General features: G+C 38.5%; 1 pseudogene; it reads left to right on the forward strand.

The window, feature by feature from the left end:
* The window catches only part of LOC138174928 (UPF0462 protein C4orf33 homolog), a 47,526-nt pseudogene extending 34,646 nt beyond the window's left edge, over positions 1-12,880 (forward strand).
* The last annotated feature ends 11,549 nt before the right edge of the window (positions 12,881-24,429 follow it).

Here is a 24,429-nt window from a genome sequence, read left to right on the forward strand (position 1 = left end):
TATCTATCTATCTATCTATCTATCTATCTATCTATCTATCTATCTATCTATCTATCTATCTACCTATCTATCTGTATATATGTACATTCTTCCCCTTTCTTTGATTTCTTTGGGGTATAGACCTACTAGTGATATTACTGTTTCAAGTGAATTTTTGGTCATATTTCTAAATTATTTCCTGGAATGGCTTGTCCAGGTCCTTTTCACATGAGCTGTCTAGTCACATATCCCCTACCTTGAGCCTGAGTAGAGGCTTTATATTTTTCCCTATTACATTTTATCTTATTAAATTTGGCCCAATGTGCCAGCCTGTCAAGATCTTTTGGAATTTTAATCTTCTTATCCAATGTATTAGTTTTCCCTCAAAGGTTTGTGCCATTTGCACGTTTGAAAAGCATGCCATGTAAGCTTTTATTCAAGTTATTGACAAAAATTTCAAACCGAACAGGGCCTACCCCAGAGCCTTGGGCTATTCTACTGAAGTCCTCCCTCAAGGTTGATATTGATCCATTACCATTCTTTGGGTCTAGTCAGTCAATGAGTTCTTATTCAATCCCTCTACCTATCCAAACCATTCCCAATAGTGATGATAATAGGAATTCATACAGGGCTTTAATATTTAAAAAGTGTACACATATCTGACTTTTTGAATGTAATGTAGGAATCAGATCAAAATGTTATGACATAATCATCATAAAAATGGACATTTATTTAGTACTTTAAGGCCTTCAGAGGACTTTGCATGTACAGTGTAAGCTTTATTAAGGCTAAACTGCGCTAAAATTTTGGGGATATCCACTATTAGTGCATCTGAGCTTCACAGTGAACCCTAAAGATAGACATTTAAGGTATTATTACCCCCATTATTATTCCCATTTTATGGATGATGAAATAAACTCAGTACAGTTAAGATATTTGCCCATGATCACCCAACTGATGTGTCAGAATCAGGATTTGAAACCAAAACACCAGTTGTTCCATCGTTTCCTTTTATACTTCTTACTAAATTTCTATCAGTTGTGTTTTAAGAGAACATATAAAAATATCTAAAGTTCAATGGTAGGGTATAGTAATTTGGGAAGATTATTACCCCTCTTTACCCACTTTCACCCTCACCCTCAAGTGAAAACAGTGCATCATACCTGAAGTCATAATTATAGTAGAACAATTAGGGTTTTGCCCCAAGTTTGCAAAGAGTCCACTGACAGATTTTATATTTCTTCAGCAGGTAGAAATAACTGAGCCTAGAACCTAGTTATTAAGAATAAAGAGTTAAAACAAGTGGATTCTTCCTGGATCCATCCTGGTCCTTCCCCCCAGAATAGCTTTGTGGAGTTGAAAAGTCACAGTGTCAAATTCCCTGGGTTACTCCAGATACTGGAACTTAGGTTGTGACCTCCAAGGTCACAGTCTTTGAGATCTTCCCCACCACCAAAGAGTTTTACCTCAAACAGTTTTGGGATTTGATGCTTACTCTAGACACTTGTATTTCTCTTTATGGATCTTATGGTCATACTCTTAAAAAAATAAAACCAGTGGATGTGGGTATCATGCCTTACTGACACATTTGCAAATTGCCAATCTTTGCTTTCTTTCTCCCCTCCCCATTTCTCATGGTGGTAATTAAGAACTGTAAATTTCACTTTATCATTTGTGTTGGGACGAGTAGAATAAATCATTGTAATGGCGCGTTTATTTCAGTAATGCCAGCATGCCTGCAAATCACTTGTAAATTGGTTCCATGGGTGTAGTGCTCTCCAATTAATCAGAAACCCATGGGCATACATTTCCTGGGCTTCTGTCAAAGCCTTCGTTACAGTAAGTAAAAAAAGCTGTTACTGACCTTTCTCCGTTTTTATTTATCATTGGTAAGGACTTAACGGCTTTAGAGACCTGCTACTGCTCATGGGGATGTTTTCATGGTGGGCCCTGGCATAAAGCTAACTGAGCATTCCATTTCAGCTCTATAGGCCAGGATTTATACCCAAGAAAACATCAGGTGGATCTAGTGTGGCTCACGGTCAGCAAAAGTAATATCTGCTTTAACCCTGAATTCCGTCCCTTTTGAACATGTGGGAGGAATATTTGTAGGTAGGAATAGGAGAAATGTCATCAGGGTTTTAAATAAACAGATCATTTAGCTGAAGAAAGAAAGTAAAAAAAAAAACACAGAACATACTGTGGAAGTACGTGTGGAGAGGGTACACAAACGTGTCTTGCTACCTCATGCTTCCAATGCTTCAGAGATACAGTCAAGATCCTCAGGTGGTGTCATAGGGAAAGTTTCTTTCTTTGCTAAGAAACTGATGCTGTTTGTTCTCTGACATACCCCTGCTGAGAGAAAATGGGTATCTATACTGACAGATCGCTCTGCCATGGGCCATTTCCGCAACTGGATATCTTGGGATCTGGGTGCTGCTCTGTCTGCTGGCCTTCGGGTACCATCCGTGTCAAAAGGTGTGGGAGAGGAGGGAGTCGGTCAGCTCTTTAGCTTGATAGCTTCAGGTACTGTATCTTTTATGATGCAGAGGCACAGCTTGGTGGTACAGTCTGGAGACATGAAGAAAATCTGATCTCAGACACTTACAAGCTCTGTGACCCTGGGAAAGTCACTTAACCCAGTTTGCCCATTTATAAAATGAGCTGGAGAAGGAAATGGCAAACCACTCCAGTATCGTTGCCAAAAGACCCCAAATAGGATGGTGAAGATTTGGGCTTGACCAACAAGTTAAGGAGAGAAGTCCTTGTGCATTTTTAAAGCCATTTCTTTTCAGACTTTATTGGTCTAACTCTTATTTAAGGTTTTGTTTTGTTTGTTTCTTGTTTTTATTTTGGAGAGCAGAGTTTGGATTAGACCTGCTATTTCATTGTAACAAGGAACTCTGATCAGGAAATTTCCTCAGTCAAAGTAGGGTGGTACCTACTTTACAATTTATTGGGGGAAGGGCAGTTGCTTGAGGACATGGATCAGTATTTGAACTCTGGTCTTTTTGACTCGGAGGCTAGCAATATATGCTTTCCACTACACTGCACCTCTTATCTGAGTTATAATCAGAAATTCTTTTTAATTCTTGTAACCTAAAGGAATTCAGTGAAGTTGGAGTGAGGGGCACTATATAGCCCTATTATGATACAGTGTTGAACTTGGGGTCATAAGACATAATTCTGCTGTTTTCTACCTGTATGACTGGAAAAGTCACTTTGTGGGTCCTAATTTTCTCATTTGTGTTATTTCGCAAGGTTTGAACTAGATGCCCTCTTAAGTTCTTTTAAATTCTACATGTATAATTTTTTTTTGACTCAGTCTCATATGCTTATAAATCATAGGAATATTTTTGGTGAGGCATTTGGGGTTAAGTGACTTGCCCAGGGTCACACAGCTAGTAAGTATCAAGTGTCTGAGATCAGATTTGAATTCAGGTCCTCCTGACTCCAGAGCCAGTGCTCTATTAATTGTACCAACTAGCTGTCTCTAGGTATAGGATCCTAAAGAGAGTGGGTGACTTTTGCCTTTCTTCCCACCAAGGATAAATGCTCCCTGCTTGTGATTTCATTTTTGCGGGCACTCCTTTCACCACTACAGAGAACATTCACTCCAAGATATTTAACAGATGGTCTTCTAGAGTTGCTATGGCTGAAAAATTCATCAACCTATACACAACTTCGAGGTTAGCATCTCCAAACTGACCTAGATGGGTCCTTGGATGGCAGGCCATACTATCCATCACTAAGCTCCTGTTCAAAGACTTTCCAGCTTGCTATGACTTACCAATGCTTGTGCCCTTCTGACATATAGCCTTTGAGAACCCAGGATCATATTTATCTCCATGCCAGTTCTATACTAATGTCTAGAGAAATGTGAACTCTATCAGGTGATCTTAAACATCAGCTGTGGTGATCTGGTGAAGCCTCTGGACCCCTTCTTAGAATGATATTTTTAATGTACAAAATAAAATAAATAAAATTATAAGATAACCATATATATTCTTTAATAGTCATCAATATATTTGAAAAATAAGCTCAAGTCCCAGATTAAGAATCTTTCTACATGGGTGAAAATTGGATTTAGAATTTTAGTAATGGTACAATATTATGTCAATAACATCAGCAATAACTGACATTTCTATAGGGCTATGTGGTCTAAAAAATTATTTTTTAAAAACAACAATCCATAGATAGAGATGATGTAGGTAATATTACTTTCATCTTATAAATGATGAATCTGGACTACAGAGAAGTTAAATGATACACCTAAGGTCACATAGCTAATAAATGACAGAACTAGGATTCAACCCCACTCCTGCCAATTCAAAACCCAGGGCTCTTCTTAGCCAGGCATTGGGAGAGTATTGACCATTTATTTTGATTTCACATTTAGAATTAATGAGCTGGCAAAACAGTGCCTGAACTTAAGAGAAAATGTACCCCTAATAAAACATCTTTTAAAAATGTAGTTTTCCTATTTGTATTCCTAGTATTTAAAAGTTGCCAATGAGAAGTCAAGGTGAGTATAATAGTAATAAGTACTTGTTTAAAATGTAAAAAAAAATTGAATTGATTGAAAGATAACTTCAGCAACAGATTTTCTCCTGTGTCTAATTGAAATGATAATATTAGGTTGATTGTGAATCCTTTACAATCAAATCTAATTTCATCCTCTGTACAGAATTTCCTTTGGGAGGGGGACCCCCAAGAAATGAAAAAAATTTCACACCCAGGAAGTTAAATTTTTTTTTTTTGCAGGGGTGAAGGTCCAGGGCAATTGGGGTTAAGTGACTTGCCAAACGTCACACAGCTAGTAAGTGTTAAGTATCTGAGGCTGGATTTGAACTCAGGTCCTGCTGACTTCAGGGCCCATGCTCTATTTACCACACCACCAAGCTGCCCCCAGGAAGTCACTTTCAATAAAATATTGTGTGTGTGTGTGTGTTTGGCACTAGATGAATTTGCTCATTGTAATTACCGGTAAGACTATATATATAAAAATGAAACCAAAAATGAAGATCTTGTCCCAGGGTTTTGAAACTTGGGGAAGCAGGTCTTCTCCCCAAGGCAACTACAAAATGTTGAACTCTCATGGTTCTCAACTGCCCATGCTTCGACACTACCCTCAGTGTCATATTGCTGAGGCACGGGGGCCTACCTTTACCCAATGGACCATTCTTGGAGGGGGAAGGGTGGAAAGGGTTCTATTGCCCCAAATTCCAGAGTCAGTGACCCAAGGTCAGACTATCCTCTTTGCTACTGTCATGCCAAATATAAACTCCCCATCTTCATTTAATTATAGCTCTGGGCTAATGGGCTAAATTTGGGGAGGAAGGGGGACAGATGGATAGATACAGAGATAGACAGATGGACAGATATAAATGCACAGAGAGAGAGAGATTTCAGAGTAATAGATTGACTTGCTCTTTACTTTTATGTGTTCTAAAGGAATTAATGGAAGGACTTCATTTCTGCACCACAGAGTCAGAGATCACAGGGGAAAAATCGTCTCAACTCTTGTGTTAAGCTAAAATACCTGTAACAGAATTGTCTTAGTAACTACTGTACTCCCATGATAGCATGTGGAAAGTAGTGGCTGTGATTCTGGGTTTAGAGTCAGGTGCCCTGGATTCACATTTAGTTCTTAATTTGTGAACCTGGGCTAGTTAGTGCATCTCTTTGGGCCTTAGACAATTCCCTAGAATTTATGTATTGAGTCATGTGCCAGTTGCAATCTATATTACTGTATGGGGGTGCCCACACTGGGAATTCCTAGTGCTGATGAGATCACAGAGCCTTCACAAATTATATAATAGAGATAATGATTCTGCTAGAGAAAGTATTTCACTCCAGGGCATTAAAGCATTAAATCTCAAATTTTATTTCGGTGTGTTGGTTATAAGTGTGTGTGTGTGTGTGTGTGTGTGTGTGTACGTATTATGTGTGTGTGTGTGTGTTTGTATATAAGAATTCTGATAATCTTGTACATTCTTCATGTGTAGAAGTTAGTTATTAAAGAATATGGGAAGGACCATTCCTATTTCTTTGTTTTGTTAAAGGACGTCTCCTATTGTCAAATACTGTAGAACTAAAAGTTGTTGCTCAGTGATTATGTGAGATATGAAAGACAAAGCATGAGTATGTAAGGAAAGAACTTTAGCTCTCTGATTTCTCCCTAGTGTGTAACTTTAATTTGATGTTAATCATATAACAAGACTTTTTACTCCCCTTCTTGAAAATTTTTTCCTTTATTTTTTTAAAAAATATTTCTATTACAACCCAATGATCAGCCCTCCCTAGCACCCCAAACAAACAAAAAACAGACCATTTCTTCCTTGCAACAAAGAAAACACAGTTAAACAAAACAAATTACCACATAGCTTCATAAATGTATGATGATATATCCTCCATTACATATCTGTAGTCTGATACTTTTCTGCTGATGGGAGGGAGGCACATTTCAAGTCAAGACTGGTCACCTTCTTAATCAGAATTCTGGTGTCTCTCAGTCTTGGTTTCTCTGACATTATTGTACTCACAATGACTTCTTAAGTAGAGATTAAATAACTCAAACTAAACTTTGAAAGCTGTCACATTTCACTTAGAAATGTAACAAGGATGAACTGAAAAACCAAGTTCTTAAAGATGAAGTACATGACCCTCTTTCCTATCCCTTTCCCAACCATTATCTCACCCAATTGATCATTTCTGGCCCAACAGCCAGCATGAGAAATTTCCAGCTAAAGACCTTTCATTCTTTAAGGCACAGCAAAAAGAGGCTTGGAATGAAAAAGGCCATGACCACAATGGTAAGTGCATCCTATCAAGAATAAATAAAATCTCCAAAGCTTGACAGGGAAGAATATGGAGAGGTATTCAAGCGACTAACCACAAGTAAAGGATTTTCCTTTTCCTGCAGGAATCTATTCCAGGAAGAAATTGATCTGAGGCCCCTCTGCATACAAAAGCAGAAGGGCAAATTTTAGAGCTAAAGGAAAATCTCAGCTGAGGCCAGCTGGTAATCTTAAGTGAGGAAATAGTCTATTATATCTGTCTGGTGTGTGTCCAAAAGGTACACTTTCTTCCTGTGGATAGAATGCTCTACTTGGAGTGAGTCGGACCTAGGTTTGAAATCTGCCTCTGACACTAGCTTTAGGAACCTGGGCAATTAATGTGACTTCTCTGAGCCTCAGTTTCCCCCTATGACATCATGTACCTTCAGGGATTATTTTGAGGATGAAAAAATATATAAAGTATTTTGTGAACCTTAAAGTGCTGTACGAATTAATATTCTCTTCCTCATTAACCTATTTATGCCCCGAGAAATGGTATAACATAATGATTAGAGAACTGGTTTTGGAATCAGGAACACCTAGGTTTGAATCTTGCCTTTGAGATTTCCTGGCTATGAGACCATAAGCAAATAAGTACCTTAACCTCCCTAAACCTTGTTTCCTAATCTTTAAAATGAGGATAACAATATGGCATATTTATTAAGAGCTTAGTGGGAATACCAATAGAAAAGTCTCTTATCTCAAGCATTTCATATTCTAATGATAGTATTAGCTAGCATTTATATGGTAGTTTAAAGTTTACAAAGTTCTTTACATATGTTATATTACAATAACCTTGTGAAGTCAATAGGTAATAAGAGGAGATAACATAATAGATAACACAGTTTCAGTTGCAAGTCAGTGAACCCCTATATTTGAATTCCCTATTTGACAAACTCTAGTAGCTCTGTATTACTTCTAGGATCAAATGATCAAATACAAAGCCTTGTTTGACTATTAAAGCCCTTTACAACCAGCCTCTTCCTACCTTGTCAGCCTTCCAACAGCCTACTTTCAAGCTTACTCCCTTCCTTGTGGTTCAGTTCTTCAGTCTTGTCCAACTCTTTGTGACCCTGATCAACTGTCCATGGGATTTTATTAGCAAAGGCACTGGGTTGGCTTACCATTTCTTTCTCCAGTGGATCCTTTTGTCAGGTAATCAGAGGTTAAGTGACTTTTCAAGGGTCACACAACTAGAAAGCATCTGAGGCTAGATTTGAACTCAAGTCTTCCTAACTCAAGGTCCAGTGCTCTATCCACTGAGCAAGCAGTTGTCTCTATACCCTTCCATGTATTCTGTAATATATTGATATTGACACCCTTGTTCCTCCAAGACACTCATCACTGAAAAAGTCAAGAATATCATCCTCTGGTGGCTAAATATATTTCACATCAAATTTCCTGTGCTATTCTGTATTTCACTGAACACTAATTATGTAAATATGACATGAAACAACCACAGTATGGCCTTAGACAGTAAATACTCATTTCTTCCATGCAACTCTCCATGTCTTTGGCTTCAATGGCAGAAAAGAGAAACACTCGACTGAAATGAAAATAAGCCAAAATTAAGTAGATGTAATTTATGTGTTTCAGGAATCTAGGCACCAGAAAGCCATGTATAAATGATCTCTGATATGCTCATTGTTTCTGCTGAGTTACAGGGAAATATACCCAGTATACTCAGTGTGCTCTAGAATGTATATTTAAGTAAAGATGAAAACGCGAATTTCTCAGGAGTTCTTTGAAGTACTTGAATTCTAAGCCCTTTTGTGCATAGAGTTCCTCCAACCCTCCAGATTTCTCAGTAGAGTCTTGACCCTTTGCTTTTACTCCTTTCACAATGTGAGTTTCCATCTGCTTCCTTTGGCTTCAATGGCAGAAAAGAGAAACACTCGACTGAAACGAAAATAAGCCAAAATTAAGTAGATGTAATATATACCTTTCAGAGGTCCAGCCAAGCAAAAGCTGCATATACAATATCTTTGATGGGCTCATTGATTCTGCTGAGTTGCAAGGAAATATACCCAGTATACACAGTATGCTCTATAAGGTCTATCTAAGTACAGATGAAAATGGGAATTTCCCAGGAGGTCTTTGAAGTTCTTGAATTCTAAGCACTGTTGTGCATAGGGTTCCTTCAGCCCTACACATTTCTCAGTAGAGTCCTGACCATTTGTTTTTACTCCTTTGACAAAATGTGTTTTTATCTGCTCCCATGGCTTCAGTGGCAGAAAACATAAAATCTCAAACGAAATGAAAATAAGTCCAAGTAAAAAACATGTAAAGTATGCATTTCAGAGATCTAGGCAAGAGATAGCTACACATAAATGATGCTTGATGTCACCATGTATTTTTTGATTCAGTAACATTGGTCTTCTTGCTGTTCCACAAACTAAAGGCTCTATCTCTTGTGTCTGGGAATTTTCTCAGGCTGTCTTCCATGCTTGGAATGCTTTCCCTCCTCATGGCTACCTCCTGGCTTCCCTGGTTTCCTTCCAACCCCAACTACAATCCTAGCGACCTCTTAAACCTTTCTCTTAAACTTAGTGGCTTCTCTCTTAATTATAACCTGTTTATCATGTGCATCACTTAAACACACAGGCAAATAGGTGTTTGTTCACTTGCTATCTCTCTCATTAGATGGTGAGCTCTTCTAGGGTGGGCATTGCCTTTTGACTCTTTTTGTATCCCCAGTGCTTAGCACAATGCCTGGCACATAGTAAATGTTTAATGCTTATTGATTGATTAATTCATAGCTTCCCTGATGGTTATTAATGTGCCTGTTACTATGTTAGCTTCTCCAAAATTAATTCTATTGTCTTTGCCAATTTGCTGGGTGTGAGGTGAAAACTCAAAGTTGTTTTAATTTTCATTTCTCTTTTTCATGATTTGAAGGAGTCTTTCATATGGTTGTTTATATTTTGTATTTTTTCTTTTTCTTTTTTTTTGCCTTTTGGAGGGCAATTGGGGTTAAGTAATTTGCCCAAGGTTTCACGGCTAGTATTTTTGTGTGGGTGTTAAATGTCTCAGGCCAGAACCGAACTCAGGTCCTCCCAACTCCAGGGCCAGTGCTTTACTCACTGCACCATCTAGCCTCCCCAAGATATACACAAAGTAGAGGGATGCAATCTTTGCTTTTTTTTTTTTAAGCAATCGGGGTTGAGTAACTTGCTCAAGGTTACACGGCCAGTTATTTCTGGGTGTGGTGCTAAGTATCCGAGCCTGGATTTGATCCCCAGGTTATCCCGACACTGGAGCCAGTGCTCTTACTCTCTGAGCCACCTGGCCGCCCCTTGTATTTTTTCTTTTAAGAGCTATTTGTTCATGTTTTTGATCACTTCTCACCAGTAAATGGATCATGGTCTTATATATTCTTATTTGTTTCCTACATGTCAAATATTAGGTATTTTCTGCTCAATTGACAACTTACCTTTTGATCCTAGTTGGAAAATGTTTCATTTTAAATTATATTGATTTAAGTATTCATCTTTTTCTTTTCTCTCCCTTTTCTCCCCCCTGCCCATCACATGTAAGAAAGAGTTGGATTTAAATTTTAGGGCTGACATAGGTAGGAATGAGTGGAATGGAACTGTACTTCTTCCTTGGGAATATTTCCCACCTGGAATTGACAAGATGAGCTTATATGCTATCCATAGATCTGGGGATAGAAGAATTTATGAAACTCTTTATCCAATACCCCATGAAGAGATTGCAGCTGGACAAGGGCCCAAAAAGTGTCTATTGATCATTTGATTTAGTGTTCTTTTTGGTTGTTGATTCAACTGGTGGAGAGACAGTACGCAGGATTTGTGAGACTGTGTTATGATAAAACACAATTAGAAATTCTTTTGAACAATTTAATGAACTATTTTAGTTCATTAAATTCATTGTGATTCTAAGAAAAGAAATAATCAAACTTTTCTTAGTGTGGATGGATGATAACAACATATAAATGTAGTTTCAGCCACACTCCTATTGGAGAGTCTTTACCCTTGTAATAAAAGTAAAGGTGTAATGGAATGGACACTCGACTTGGAGTCAGAAGATCTGAGTTTGAGTCTCAGCTCTTTGAGTAATTGGCTATGCAACCTTGGGACACTCCTTTAGTCTCTTTGAACTAGTTTCTTCATCTGTAAACTGGATAAGAATATTCATATTACTTTACAAGGCTGTTGAGAAGAAAGGTATATATTATATGTTACCATATTATATAATATATATTCAAACATTTAAGGGCCTAATATGTGTCAAACGCTGTATGAAGCACTATAGAAATGTGAATTCATATTATAGTTTATGGCAAACATGCTGAGTATATTCCCAGGTTATTTTACAATTTTTTAAACTTTTTAGAAAGTTGAATTAATATACCCTAATAATATATTTTGCCTTACTCTATCATCTCCTAATCTTAACACCAAAAAAAAAAAGCAGTTTAATAAATTCACAATGAAACTTTCACACATTTTACCAGTTACCTTAATGATTGAGCAGTTCACAGGGTACCTTAACTTGAGGCAATTTGATATACTGGGATGGCACTTTTCCTAATTACCCCACATGCTAGTGTCCTCTCTCACCCTACCTTTTTTTTGTACTTGTATCCTCAATGGTTAGCTTGTATAGGGGCTGGCAAGTAGTAGGTGCTGAGGAAATACTTATTGATCAGAGGGAGTGGAGTGTGGGTGTAGCGCCAAGCCCCCTAGCATACCCAGGGTGGCTGCCAACACAGGTTCTTAAATCTGCTTTTCTAAAGGAAAGCAACTCAAAATGGGTTAAAAATCTTGCTTTAATTAAGCATTTGTCATTTACCTAGTTCAGGGGAAAAATGTCAGCACCCTGAACTTCAGAGAATACAGAGGTTACAAGCAGACAAAAAATATAGACAGAGAAACAGATCAGCAGACAGGCTTCCAACTGTCTGACCATTACATCCAATTCTAGTCAGTTACCAGAGAGGGAAGCACCAACATCTGGGTTTTCAAAGGCAGGGGGCTCAATGGCTGCCCAGAATCTTATCTGGTCAAATCACACAACTCTTCTCAAAGTGAGCCCCAAAACAAAACCTCACATCAGGGTATATATAGCCTTCTCCTGGATCAGAGAATGTCACAACCCTCTTGCCCAATCCCAAAGTATCAAGGTGTGGGCGTTCCTGAAAAACAAGCACCCCCACAACTCCTCCCCCTCCCCCAGGCTCCAGGTGACCACATTCAGCCTTTTAGGAGGCAGAGTATATTTTTCAAATCAAGGGAGGTTCTCAGAGTCACTTAAGCCTATCAAAGGGCCTAGGGGCAGGGAAGATCTTAGATTCTCATTCCCATAACAGAGGGAAGTATTGTAGGGGCTCAATGATACTCCTTAAGGAGCATCCCTCAGACAAGCCGCATAGTGATATTTTCTACACAAGCAATAGAAGACCTTGCTGAAGGAGAAACAACTGTTTTCATAATTATGTATGTAAGCCTCCCAGGTTAGAGCACAGACTGTGCCCCATATCTGGAGTGCTGCCTCTCTTTACTTCCACTTCTCTTATCTCCCTTCACTGCTCTGTAGAGGTGCCTACTTCTCCTTGAAGCCTTCCCTGATCCCCTCCAGGGTTCATAATCCCCTTCAGGCTTGATATTCTTCCCCTCCTCAAATGGTCTTGTTTTTTACTTGTTTCTTGGGGAAGTATATAAGCTTCTGGAAGGCAGGGGCAGTTTCATTTACATTTCATTTTGTTTTTGTGTCTTCAATACCTAGTATAATGTGTTGCACAGAGTAACCACTTGATAAATGATGTATTGAACGGAATGGAATAGAATTGACAAGAGCATGTCACAGTTCAAGATGAAGCCAGTAGTAGCTGAGGCTTAAGTCATTCAGAAAACTGTTCCATCAAAGTTTATTCATATTTAATAAATGATTAGAATCTTGGGTTGTATGCTTAAAAACTAAATAACCTTCTCTTTCTTCACCCCCTCCCCTTTGTTTTACCTTGAAGCCATTGCCTGGAGTATTTCAAACCCTTCGATCTGAAGTGGATGATGGGAGATAACTGGGGCTGTGGCCCTTAACTTTGTTCAGCTGCTGTTTTAGCTCGCAGCAATTTCTTCAAAAAGCCCAGAGAAAGTCATTGAGCAGATCCCAACTTAACTCATCCCTTTGCCCTTTGATCATATCATGGAAAAGGAAATCTTACTCCATTGCTGCTGTCAATAATATCACAATATATGGGAAATAAAACATCTATATATGAAGGGGTCTTAAAAAACTCAACATTGAACATCAATAAAACTTACTATTATAACCAAGGGAGGCTTTGCCCTAGGCAGGGTAAAAAAATTTAAAGGGTGTCCAAGTGTTCCCTGGGCCATGAGGAGACTGTCAGAGTATAGACTCCAGAGGGGATAGCTCCACCCTTCTGCCAGAGAACTTCACTTTCTCTCTGCCTTTGTAACTTCAAAAATCTAGGCTCACACCTCCCAGTTGGGAGTCATGGAGCTGGGGAATGAATGACAGAGTTCTAATTTTTAAATCTAGTTACAAGGGGTTAGGGTGACAGTGGAGAAGTATAGAATTACTTGTTCTAGCAGAGTTTTGGCTGTTGGTAATTATGATAGGGGATGAGGAACTTGTATCAGAGGACTCTAATTGGTGAACACCCTTTGCTTTCTGAGTTGGTGGGGAGGGAAGGGAACAAATCCTATATGAATGGGATTCATTCCACCATTTCTAACTCAGGGCCCAACTCTTTCCTCCTACATTTGGGTGTCCTTAAGAGCAAGAGGGAATGGGAGGAGAATATGAGTTATTGGGCTGTCTGTGGACACCATTGGGCATAGCAGGTGGCACTTGTGGATACTTCCTCCTGACACTCCACATGATCACAGTGGGGTTCTACCTACCCATAAACAATGAATATTTCTCAAATTATTTAAATCTGATTTTATTTGTATAAGAAGATTTTTTTAAAATAATTCTGTTTATGTAGTTCTTGTTTGGCCTGGGTTAGGCTGCCAGATCAGATTGGTGGGCAAGCCTTAGCTCTTGTTCCTGCTCAGCCTTCACATCTTGACAGATGGTTCTAACCTTTTGTCACCCCCTGCCTTGATCCTAGTCTTGCTTAATATCAGAGTGAAAAAGGAGAATTGGGTGCCAGAGGTCTCTCCAGTCAGAATGGTGATGGTATAGAGAGTTATAGAAGACTATGTGGAGAAGGGCTCTTCTCATCCAATGAGGACTATCTTGGACCAGCCATCCATGGCCTAACTATCACCTTGTTAGTAGTGCCTACTATTTTAAATAGGAAACTCTCAACTTACCTCTCTCTTCTGTCAAAACTAATTCCTAAAAAAACTATCTGGGCTTGTTACCTCTACTTATTCTCTTCCCATTCACTTCCTAACCCTTTGCAAACTTTGGTCTTTGGACCTCTCCACTCAGCTGAAACTTAGAATTTACAATTTAGAGATCCTTAATACTTTTTTCCTCCAGGGTTATCAAGGATCTCTAAATTGTTAAAAAAGAATACTTCCCTTCTGCCCCCCCCCCAGTTCTCAACTTTCTTGACCCCCTCCTTCCCCCCAGTTCTCAACTTTCTTGACCTCTTTGCAAGCTTTTGATTTCATTTACTGTCCTCTCCTGGGTACTTTCTCCTCACTCAGGTTTAGTTTTCCTTCTTCCTGTGTCACCACTCTTTCAGTATCTTTTTCTTTACTGGATCATCACCCTGCCCCCTCCTAACTGTAGATGTTGCCTGAGGCTCTGCCCTGAGCCCTCTTTTCTCTCTATACCCTTGGTCTCAGTGAGTTTATCAGCTCCCATGGATTCCATTTCCATCCCTTTGCAAATGACTTCCAGATCTGTACAATATTATAAACATTTCTTAAGTACCTACTATGTGCTAGAACAATGCTAGGTGCTGGGGATACAAATAAGAAAAAAGATATATTCTGGGGCCACTAGGTGGCGCAGTGAATAGAGCACTGGCCCTGGAGTCAGGAGGGCCTGAGTTCAAATTTGTGACCTTGGGCAAGTCACTTAACCCCAATTGCCTTACCTTCCCCCCTCCAAAAAGCAAAAAATAATAAAAAAGATATATTCTCCTCTCACTTCTACTTCTTATAATCCCTAAATTTCTTCAATCCCTAATTTTTCCTGATTCCCTTATTTATTATATTTTCCCCCCTCAGATTTTTATCTATATACTTATCAGTTTACCTGTGGTTTCTACCCAGGAAAATGTACCTGCCTTGAGATAATATAATTTATTTTGTTTTGTTTTTATAACCCATCTTGCCACAGCCACAGAATTGATGCGGAATCTTTCAGGGGAGAGGCTCTACCTGTATGGGAATTGGGGGCTATATTGGGAAACTGAGGATAATTTAGGAGCTTTATTTTTCTCATTATACAGTAAGACTTGGATGCATCTGTTGGCACATTGATGTGATTCTAGCATTAGAGCTGATCAAGACCTATCCACATGCAGTGTGATTCTTTGTTTATGACCTTTTCCAAATCTCACATAGACTATACGCAACCCCCTAAGCCATTTTCTAGTGAGAGCCATAATTAAGATATTTTTTTAACCTGGGGCAAGAACCACAGACTGGTCTGAGGGTCTAGTGGCAAGAAATACATGCAGTTGAGGTGGGGGGAGGATAGGTAGGACACAACTTCATACTACAGGGTGGCAGTGTGGGGAGAGATGGAGATTCCAGCTATGTAAAGCTGATGTTGGGGAAGCTGCAGCAGATATTAGGAGCAGGATGGCATTGGAGAGGGGACCACCCAATCCTGCCATCTGGTAGCTTCCAATTTTATCCAATTTTTCTTGTTAGATTCTAAAGGTCTGTGAATATTGTCAGTGACCCTTAGAATAATAACTTGCATTTTTATAGTACTTTAAGGTTTACAAAGTGCTTTATAAATATCTCTTTTGATCCTTAAAACAACCCTATTATCCCCATTTTACAGATGAGGAAACTGAGGCAAAACGAAGTTATGTAATTTGCCCAGAGTCACACAGTAAGTTTCTGAGGCTGGATTTTATATTCATCATGCTTTGAATATAGCACTTTCTAAATTCAATCCCCTTTAAATTTGTGAGCCTGGGGAAAAATCCCAGTTGCCCCTCAGTTACCACTCTGCTTAGGTCTTTTAACATTTGTAATATCTGTACTTCACTGAGGCTAGCCATCTGTTATCTCTTCCTCTCACTGTAAGACTGGCCCACCTTAAAGGAGGTCTTGGGAACTTTAAATGAAAGTGTGTGTAAAGTTTTCTTTGCAGAGAGTTATTAACTGAGGGACTCTGGATTAATTTAGCAGCCAGGTCTGTTCTTTCAGCCATAAGCCATGCTGTCAGGGAAACTTAATTACACTTTAAGTGGGATGCAAATGAGTTGTGACACTACATCATTTCACATGAAAGGTTCATTACTTACATTAACTTGCACAATGCTCTCTCCTAAGCACAGGCTCATTACAATATTCCTGGGATTTTTTAAACATGCTTAAATGCAGGCAGGTCTTTACTTTGAATAGACTGCTCCTTTCTTAATCGTTAAGACTACAAATGTTCGCTTTATTTGATGGCCGTGAATTGGACTTGTGGAACTTGTGAACACACCAAGCCTGACAGGAAGAAGGCAGGGTACAGCATCTGTCTACCCCCACAGCTGCTTCTGAACTCAATGCTGTCCTTTGAAAGCAACTGATTCGGGGGCATCCCTACCAAAGGCTCTTAAAGAGATTCCAAAAGAGAAATTTCAAAGGTCTTCAACACAGGCCCTCATGATGGTTTTCTGAAGATGAATTGGGAAGTGGAAATATTTATCAATTAATCATCATTTATTAGGAACCATTGTGTGTCAGGGACACTGTACCAGATAGAGGGGATATGTAGACAAAAGTGAAATAGTCCCTGTCTTTCAAGATCTAACATTCTAGATTTGAAAGAATGCCTAGTCTAAGCTCTTCATTTTACAAATGACAAAACTGAGGCCTGTGGCCACATTGGTACTAAATGGCAGAACTGGTATTTGGATCCAGGTCTTTTGACTTCATAGGCAGCTAGGGGGTACAGTGGATAGAGTACTGTGCTTGGAACCAGAAGACTCATATTCCAGAGTTCAAATCTGGCTTCAAACACTTACTAGCTGTGTGACCCTGGGTAAGTCACTTAATCCCATTGCCTCAGTTTCCTCGTCTGTATCTTTGCTAAGAAAACCTCAAATGGGGTCATGAAGAGTCTGACATGACTGAAACAATTGAAGAACAATAATTTCTGACTTCAAGTTTAGTGCTTGTTTCAGTATATCAGATGCACATATTATGACAATTTTCTACAGTAACATTCTTTGAGCATTGAGGAGTAAAGAAGAGTTTGAGGGTTTGGGTTCAAAATCCAGTTGTGACAGCTACTAACTGTGAGGCCTCGGGCACATTTCTTTACCTTCCTGTGCCTTAGTTTCTTTATCTAAAAAAAAAAGATAGTTGTACTCTAAATCTATGATTCTATGCATTGAAACAGTAATAGTGATTTGGCAGCTTTCTGGGAGGGGATTCATCTTTAGGAAACCTCAAGAATCTTTTTGGGATACTTAGGAAGGTCTAACTTTACTCAAACTTGGTAATGATAACTTTTCTTGATGATAACCCATTTATCATTTTCAAATAATTTTCCTTAGAACCACCTTATGTGTATTTTACAACAGAGGAAAGTACAGACACATTTAGGCATCTAGGTGGTATAGTGGGTGGAATACTAGGCCTGGAGTCAGGAAGATATGACTTCAAATCCAGATTCAGAGATTTACTGACTGTGTGACCCTGAGCAAGTTCTAGAGCCACTGTTTGCCTTAGTTTCCTTTTCTGTAAGGTGGGGATAATAATAGCACCTACCTCACAGGGCTATTGTGAGGATCAAATGAGATGATAATTATAAAGTACTTGGTATATAGTAAGCACTATTTAAATAGCTATTATTATTAAGTGACTTGCTCAGAGTAATAAGTATCTGCAACAGGATTGAATCTCAGGTTTTTTGGCTGCATAACCACTTCATAATGCTCCATTTTTGTAGCATCTATGCTACAGTGATTGAGGAAAAGCAGACTGCTTCATGACATTATTATCATCAAACAGTTAATACCAGGTAGCCAAAAAGTCTCAAGGCAGTTTAGCTGTACTAACATAAAACTGCACCAGGACTTTTGGGACACCCAGTATTCAAGCACTGTCAATAGCACAGAGTTAGCTAGGAGTCCCACGCAATGAATCCTTCAAGATTAAGAATGTGTAACCACTTCTTCCAGGAAGTCTTCCATAACTGCCCCCCAGGTGAAGGTGTTCTCTCCCTTTTCACATTTGCCAAGAGCACTTGGCCTAGCTCTCCTTTGCTCTGTCACACTTGGCCTTGTATTATACGTATTTGAATACAGGTCATATTCTCTCCCACCCTCGAACCCCATAAACTCTAAGCTCCCTGGGCGCAGGCCATATGATAGGAGTTCCTGTTTGTTACTGCCAGTAGATATTTTGATGGCATCTATTATCCTATCTGTTTATCTTTTATCATGGATTGAAGACCATGCTCAAGCTCTGATGATGCTGTGCTTTTTCTTGGTGAGAAACGGCTTATGTGATGAGGCTAAGGCAAAATATATAATGATAAACCATGTTATTAAGGTCAATGGATACATATTGTACATTTTTCTGCCATGATATATAGTGGTTTATGTCTTAAAAGAATCTGGTGTAGGATGCATCATATTAAGGCTCTTTGGGGATTCTCAGATATATCTGGGGTAGACTGGGTAGCTTCTGGGGTCCCTTTTAGACTCAGCGCATAATAGAAGAATTTAATATTTAGTTAAGGAGGTGAAGTGGATAGAGTACCAGGCCTGGTATTAGGAATCCATTTTCAGATACTTATTAACCAAGTGACCCTGGAGAAGTCACTTGACTTCTGTTTGCCTGATAATTTTCTTATTTGTAAAATGAGTGCAACCACCTTCTAGGGGTGTTGTGAGGATCAAATAAGATAATAATTGTAAAGCATTTAATATAGTGCTTGGCACATAGTGTCATTAAAATGTTAGCTATTACTATTAATAGTAATTATTATTATCTAGTCATTTAAAAAGTTATCCAAACAGGATCTAGAGATGATATTAATAATTACTAGATAATATATGCAATCCTTTCTGTAATTTAATAACAGTTAACATTTATATAGTGTCTTAGCTTTTAGGATGCTTTATCTACCTAATCTCATTTGATCCATTTGATTTATACCAAAAAAAACCCTACAATCCAGAAAGCTGGATACTTATGTATGTAAACTAGCTAACTTTAGAGTGATAATTTTCTAGTCTTAACATATTTTGGAGATTACCTATCTCCACTGCCTCATGTTTTAAGATGAGATAGGTTAAGTGATTTAGCCCAGACCACACAGTGAGTTAGTAACACACAGTCTCCTGAGCCCTAATTTAATACTTGGATATTAGTATATCATATTTCCCCCATCATATAGTTGGAATGTAACCACACTTCTCCCTTTCACAGTTTGCTGTCCCCTTGAGGCCTCCTTCATTCACATATATTGCCCTTATTTTAATCTGCAACAGGAGTACAAAGGAGGATTGATCAAGGGAGACATCCTAGAGGGGCAATCTTTTGTCTTCCAGAACTTAATTTGTACACCTCCAGAGCACAGATAACAATGGCTCATTAGCTACTGGAATCTGAGCAATTTGTCAAGCAGGTATCAAAGTTGGAGAGCACTGACTCAGCACTTTGGACCCCCCATCCCCACTGATCCACTATCTGAAAGTTTAATCAGAATCTACCATTCCTAGGGTGGCCTAAAGTATGAGGCTCTCATCTTTTCAGTGAAGAAGAACATTTTGAGGAAAAGTTTTATCCTAATCTCAGAACCTTTAGAAAAGGCAGTCTTCATATAGTTTTATAGTAGACTATGATGTAATGAACAGCCTCACATTCTTTATAGGCTTCTACCAATAAGTCTGAAAAAATGACATATCCATGATCACCCCAGCCTCACCAAACTGACTTCTATCCCTGGGCTGCCTCAGAAATAACTTTAGTGTACATGTAAGCAGAGTGATGTTTTCAAATAAAAGAATGTTCCTCTTAAGCTTGAAGTCAGAATAAGAGCATAGCTTTAGAGTAGGAAGGATCCTTAGATGTAGTGCTATTCAACTAACTTAAAAAAATAGATAGGGATATTGAGTTATAGATAGGGATACTGCCACATAGCCTCCTGTTTGGGAGGCTGGTGGAAGAGTGCTGGATTTAATAATAAAGATAGCTAATATTTATATATAACTTTAAGGTTTGAAAAGTGCTTTATAAATATTATCTCATTTGATGATCCTTACAACAAGTTGGAGAGGTAGGTGCTATTATTATCCTCATTTTAAAGAAACAGAAACTGAGGTGGACAGAGGTTAAGTGACTTGCCCAGGATCACAAAACTAGTAAGACCAGATTTCAACTCAGGTCTTTTTGACTCCAGATCTAGGTTCTACTCACCATGCAACTTTACTCTCTCAATTTAAAACTGGCCTTGGTTCAGATCTTGGCTCTTTATTTACTACAGTTATCCCTTCCACATCCAGACTTTCTGCATTGTGGTTTCATTATACTGTGGGTTGGCATAAGAAATTAAATGGGAATTTTTTGGGAGTTTTGCAAAAGCCACAGATGGCACAGGGAGGCCTACAGACAACACAGGAAAAGTTCATTTTCATAGAATATTTTTACTTAACATTGACTTACATATAGCCTATGTCCAAATATTCCAAATTTTACAATAAGGTACTGTAAACAGCTCATAAAAGAAAAAGAAAAAATTCATACTTCTTTTCTGGTATGGAGGGAGGGTCAGAAATTTTTACATGGATTTTCCAGATTGCAGGGGTACCCCTAAACCCTAAAAAATGAAAGGAATAACTGTATTTGAAGAATCCTTGGCAAGGCGTTTAACCCATGGGACCTCAGTTTTCTTATCTATTAAATGAAAGGGTTGAACTAAATGAGGTCTCTAAGGTACCTTCCAGTTCCAAATGGATAATCTTGAGATCCTTTGTGACTTTGGGGAACCCACTTTTTTAACTTGAGTATTTGTTTTCTCATCTATTACATGATTAGTTTGATCTAGATGACCTTTTAAAGTCTTTCCCCATTCTAAATCTATGATATTATGTTTACAATGGTTTCTTCAAGCAGGAATTTTAGAAAATTACTAGGGGCAGTGAGGGGAGAAATTACTTCCTTGAGTCTTCTTAATTAGTTTGTGTTGAGTGCTGGGTCAGTCAATTAGTCAGCTAGCATTTATTAAGCTCTTACTATGTGCCAAGCACTGGCAATACAAATAAAGTTGGGTAAGAAAGGTCCCTTAAATAAAATCTGCCCTGAACACATAATAGGGTTAAGCTAAGTTTTTTGCTATGCCACTAAAGGGAAGCTTTCTAGAGCTAAAACGGGTACTTTAAAAAAAAAATTAGCATTCAAATACTCAGAGTATGGTACATGGAATAAGGTGAAGAATCAGTGCAATTGCAGGGGAAAAAAATAATAGTTTAAAACAGTTTGGAGGAAAAGAAACTATTCCAATAAATCACTTGTCATTTGGGATAATAGAATACTGCATCATCTTCTATCTCCTGGAATAAAGGTTAAAACACTTTCTTCATCTGTGAGCTCCATGATCTCTCTGGCATAGTCAATAGGGGCTGCCATCATTGCTGCCTTTTTTTGAAATGGAAATACTTCCCCTCTTTGATAAATTGTTTATAATTCCTGAAAACTCTTAAGGAATATCACCATGTTTACTATAATTGCTATAGAAAAAAGTTTTTCTTCTGATATTACTTAATTGAGTTCAGCTAGAAATGATCCTGGCACAAGTTACTATCTTGCTATTATTCTTTCATATTTAATTTTCTTCAGACTACTACATCAGTGGATAAAATAAATATATTTTGTGTTTGAATTAAACTATTAGGATGTAAGTATATCTTCCGAAGGCTCACTGAAAGCATCTCTTGGACAACTCTAATACAGGGAGGATGATAGGTAGGCTATGTACCTCATCTAATTCCTAGATGATTTTGATTCCTTCTATCTGGTCTCTGTATTTTGAAAGCTTTTCATTCTGTGCCACATGGAGATCATATGTATTTGATTTGGCAAAATATTTTTTAAATGTTTTAAAATTTTTTTGAATCAATGTTATGTCAGGGTAATTGCGGGCAACATTTTAATCTGTCACAATGGATCATTTTAGTTCAGTTTGTTTGGTGAGTTCTTCAAAAATATTTTGATGTAGGGGTAAAGAAGGGAACAAGCATTTGTTAAAGGCCTACTATGTGCTAAGCACTTTACAAATATTATCTCTTCAGTCCACAAAAGGTAGCAATATTTTAAAGTACAATTCTGGCCATCCTACTACTACTACTAAAGATAAGTTAAAATTAGTGACATGAATAATAAAAATAACTGGATCTTTTGATGGATGTTATTTCATCAATGTGAGTGCTTTGTTCAGTAACATGGATTACTTTTCACCACATTTTCTTCTTAGTATGATTTTTGTCCTTATCCTCCTGAAATTTCCCCATAGGAATCTACCTATCCCTCATGCTGGGAGTATTCTTATAGATCTCTTGACATCACAAAGATACTAGTGTACCAAATGGGCTGTCCATATTTATTGTTCTTTGATCTTACTACATAAGAACACCATTTCCTTTGCTAATCATCTATGTTTCTGTTGCTTTTTTTTGGAACCATTTCTAGAAGTTCTTCATTAGTCAGTAAACATTTATTAAGTACCTACTATATTCTAGGCACTGTGCTAAGTGCTGGACATACAGAAAGAAACAGAAGATAGTCCCTGCTCTCAAAGAGTTCACAATTTAATGGATTCTTAGTAATACATTACAGCTCATGCATGTCACTATACAGGTCTCTACTCCCCTTCAAAATTTTAGTTCTTTGGGGACAGTGCAAATAAAATTATACCAAAGGTTTCTGGAATTACAACTATGAAAGGTACTTGATCTGGTTCTCTTCTAATTATATTAAGGTAGAACCTTTAATATTTAGGGCATATATGTATGTTGAGCTTATTCGGGTATGTGTGGGGTACAGGGATCTGTAATGTAATGCCAAGGAAAGGCAACTTCCCAAGGTTCAAAATACCAGCATAGGTGCTCTCCATTTTATTCAATGACAAATTAAGAACAGAGAAGATCAAAATATGACATCATTCAAAATACAGCATTTACTAAGTGTGATTCAATAATCTCCAAGTACTACCCCACCCCAGGACCTTCCATTCATTCAATCAATTACAAAGTCCCTGTTCTAAATACTACTCCACCCCTAGGCTGTACCTTCATTTAGTCCACCACAAAGCCCCTCTTCTCAAATGGAGATTAGTTTCCAATCATAAGTACATTCATTTGTTCAATCATAGAACACAAAAAGGTCAAAAGTTCCCCACCCCTGGATCACAATTGAATCTACCCCAGAGTTACAACAAGTTTAAGCACAGCACTTAATACCCAAAGAGAGATCTTTTCTTCATCTTGACAGGAGGCAAGTTCTCAGCAACCTTAGTTCCTGGGGAGACAAGGCTTAGCAAGGCCACAAGATACATTGCCAGTCTCTTCATTATTTCATCCTCTGTCTTCAGAACAGTCCTAGGACCCCTGAAAACATTATCAAAACCCTCTCCCAGGATTTCTGTAAACATACAACAAGAAAATCCTTCTTCAGGGCTTCTGAACCAACAGAAAGGTTCCCAGACTCCTACAACAACAGCACTGTCCTTCACCAGTGTACAGTATTCACTCTCTGTCTGCAGGACAGTCTCAGGAGCTCTTAGCCAACAGCCAGGTTGCAGAACTTCTTCAACAACAGGACTGTCTTTCACCAGTGGACAAATCTGGCAAAACAACATCAAAACAGACAGACAAAGTACCAGCAAAACAGCCATGTCTCCTCAGTCCTTGGCAGCTCTGAGTGGCAGCTCTCAAAAGTCCAGGGCAATTCAAAGTGGCCCTCAGCAATCCTCTCAGTCTCTCTCTGCCTCCACAAGTGCTGCTTCAAAAAAGTTCTTCTGCCTCTCTCCTGTGTCTCTCCAAATCTATGTCACCAGCTCCTCCCAGTTCAGGACTCTCTTTTCACATCAACAAGTCCATCCCACAGGTGGGATTAACAAGCTTTGGGTTTTAACACAATCAATTTGAAAACCAAGCCAATACAGGGGGATCTTTATATTCCATTACTATGACAGGATCCCAAAATCCCCTACACCAAAATTAAAAGCCAGAGGTGTCTCCAGGTGAGGACAAAAAGTTTTTATTCAGTTCTCTCAAGAAGAGGGCAACCTTTCCACCAGCATGAACCAGTGGAATGAGGCATGTTACAGGAGGCAAAGCAAGATTTCATACCCTAATACAGTCAAGCTCCCTCCCACCACTGTCCCTTACTCCCATTGTCTGGGAGGTGGGCTTACAGTCTGGGTAGAAAAAAGACAAAGAACAAGGAAACAGGGTATAGCCAATCCAAGTGTAGATATC

Source organism: Petaurus breviceps, unplaced genomic scaffold (assembly GCF_028583685.1).
Source record: "Petaurus breviceps papuanus isolate PSGF00001 unplaced genomic scaffold, PetGlider_PUasm1.0 76, whole genome shotgun sequence".
NCBI classification, from domain to species: Eukaryota; Metazoa; Chordata; class Mammalia; order Diprotodontia; family Petauridae; genus Petaurus; species Petaurus breviceps.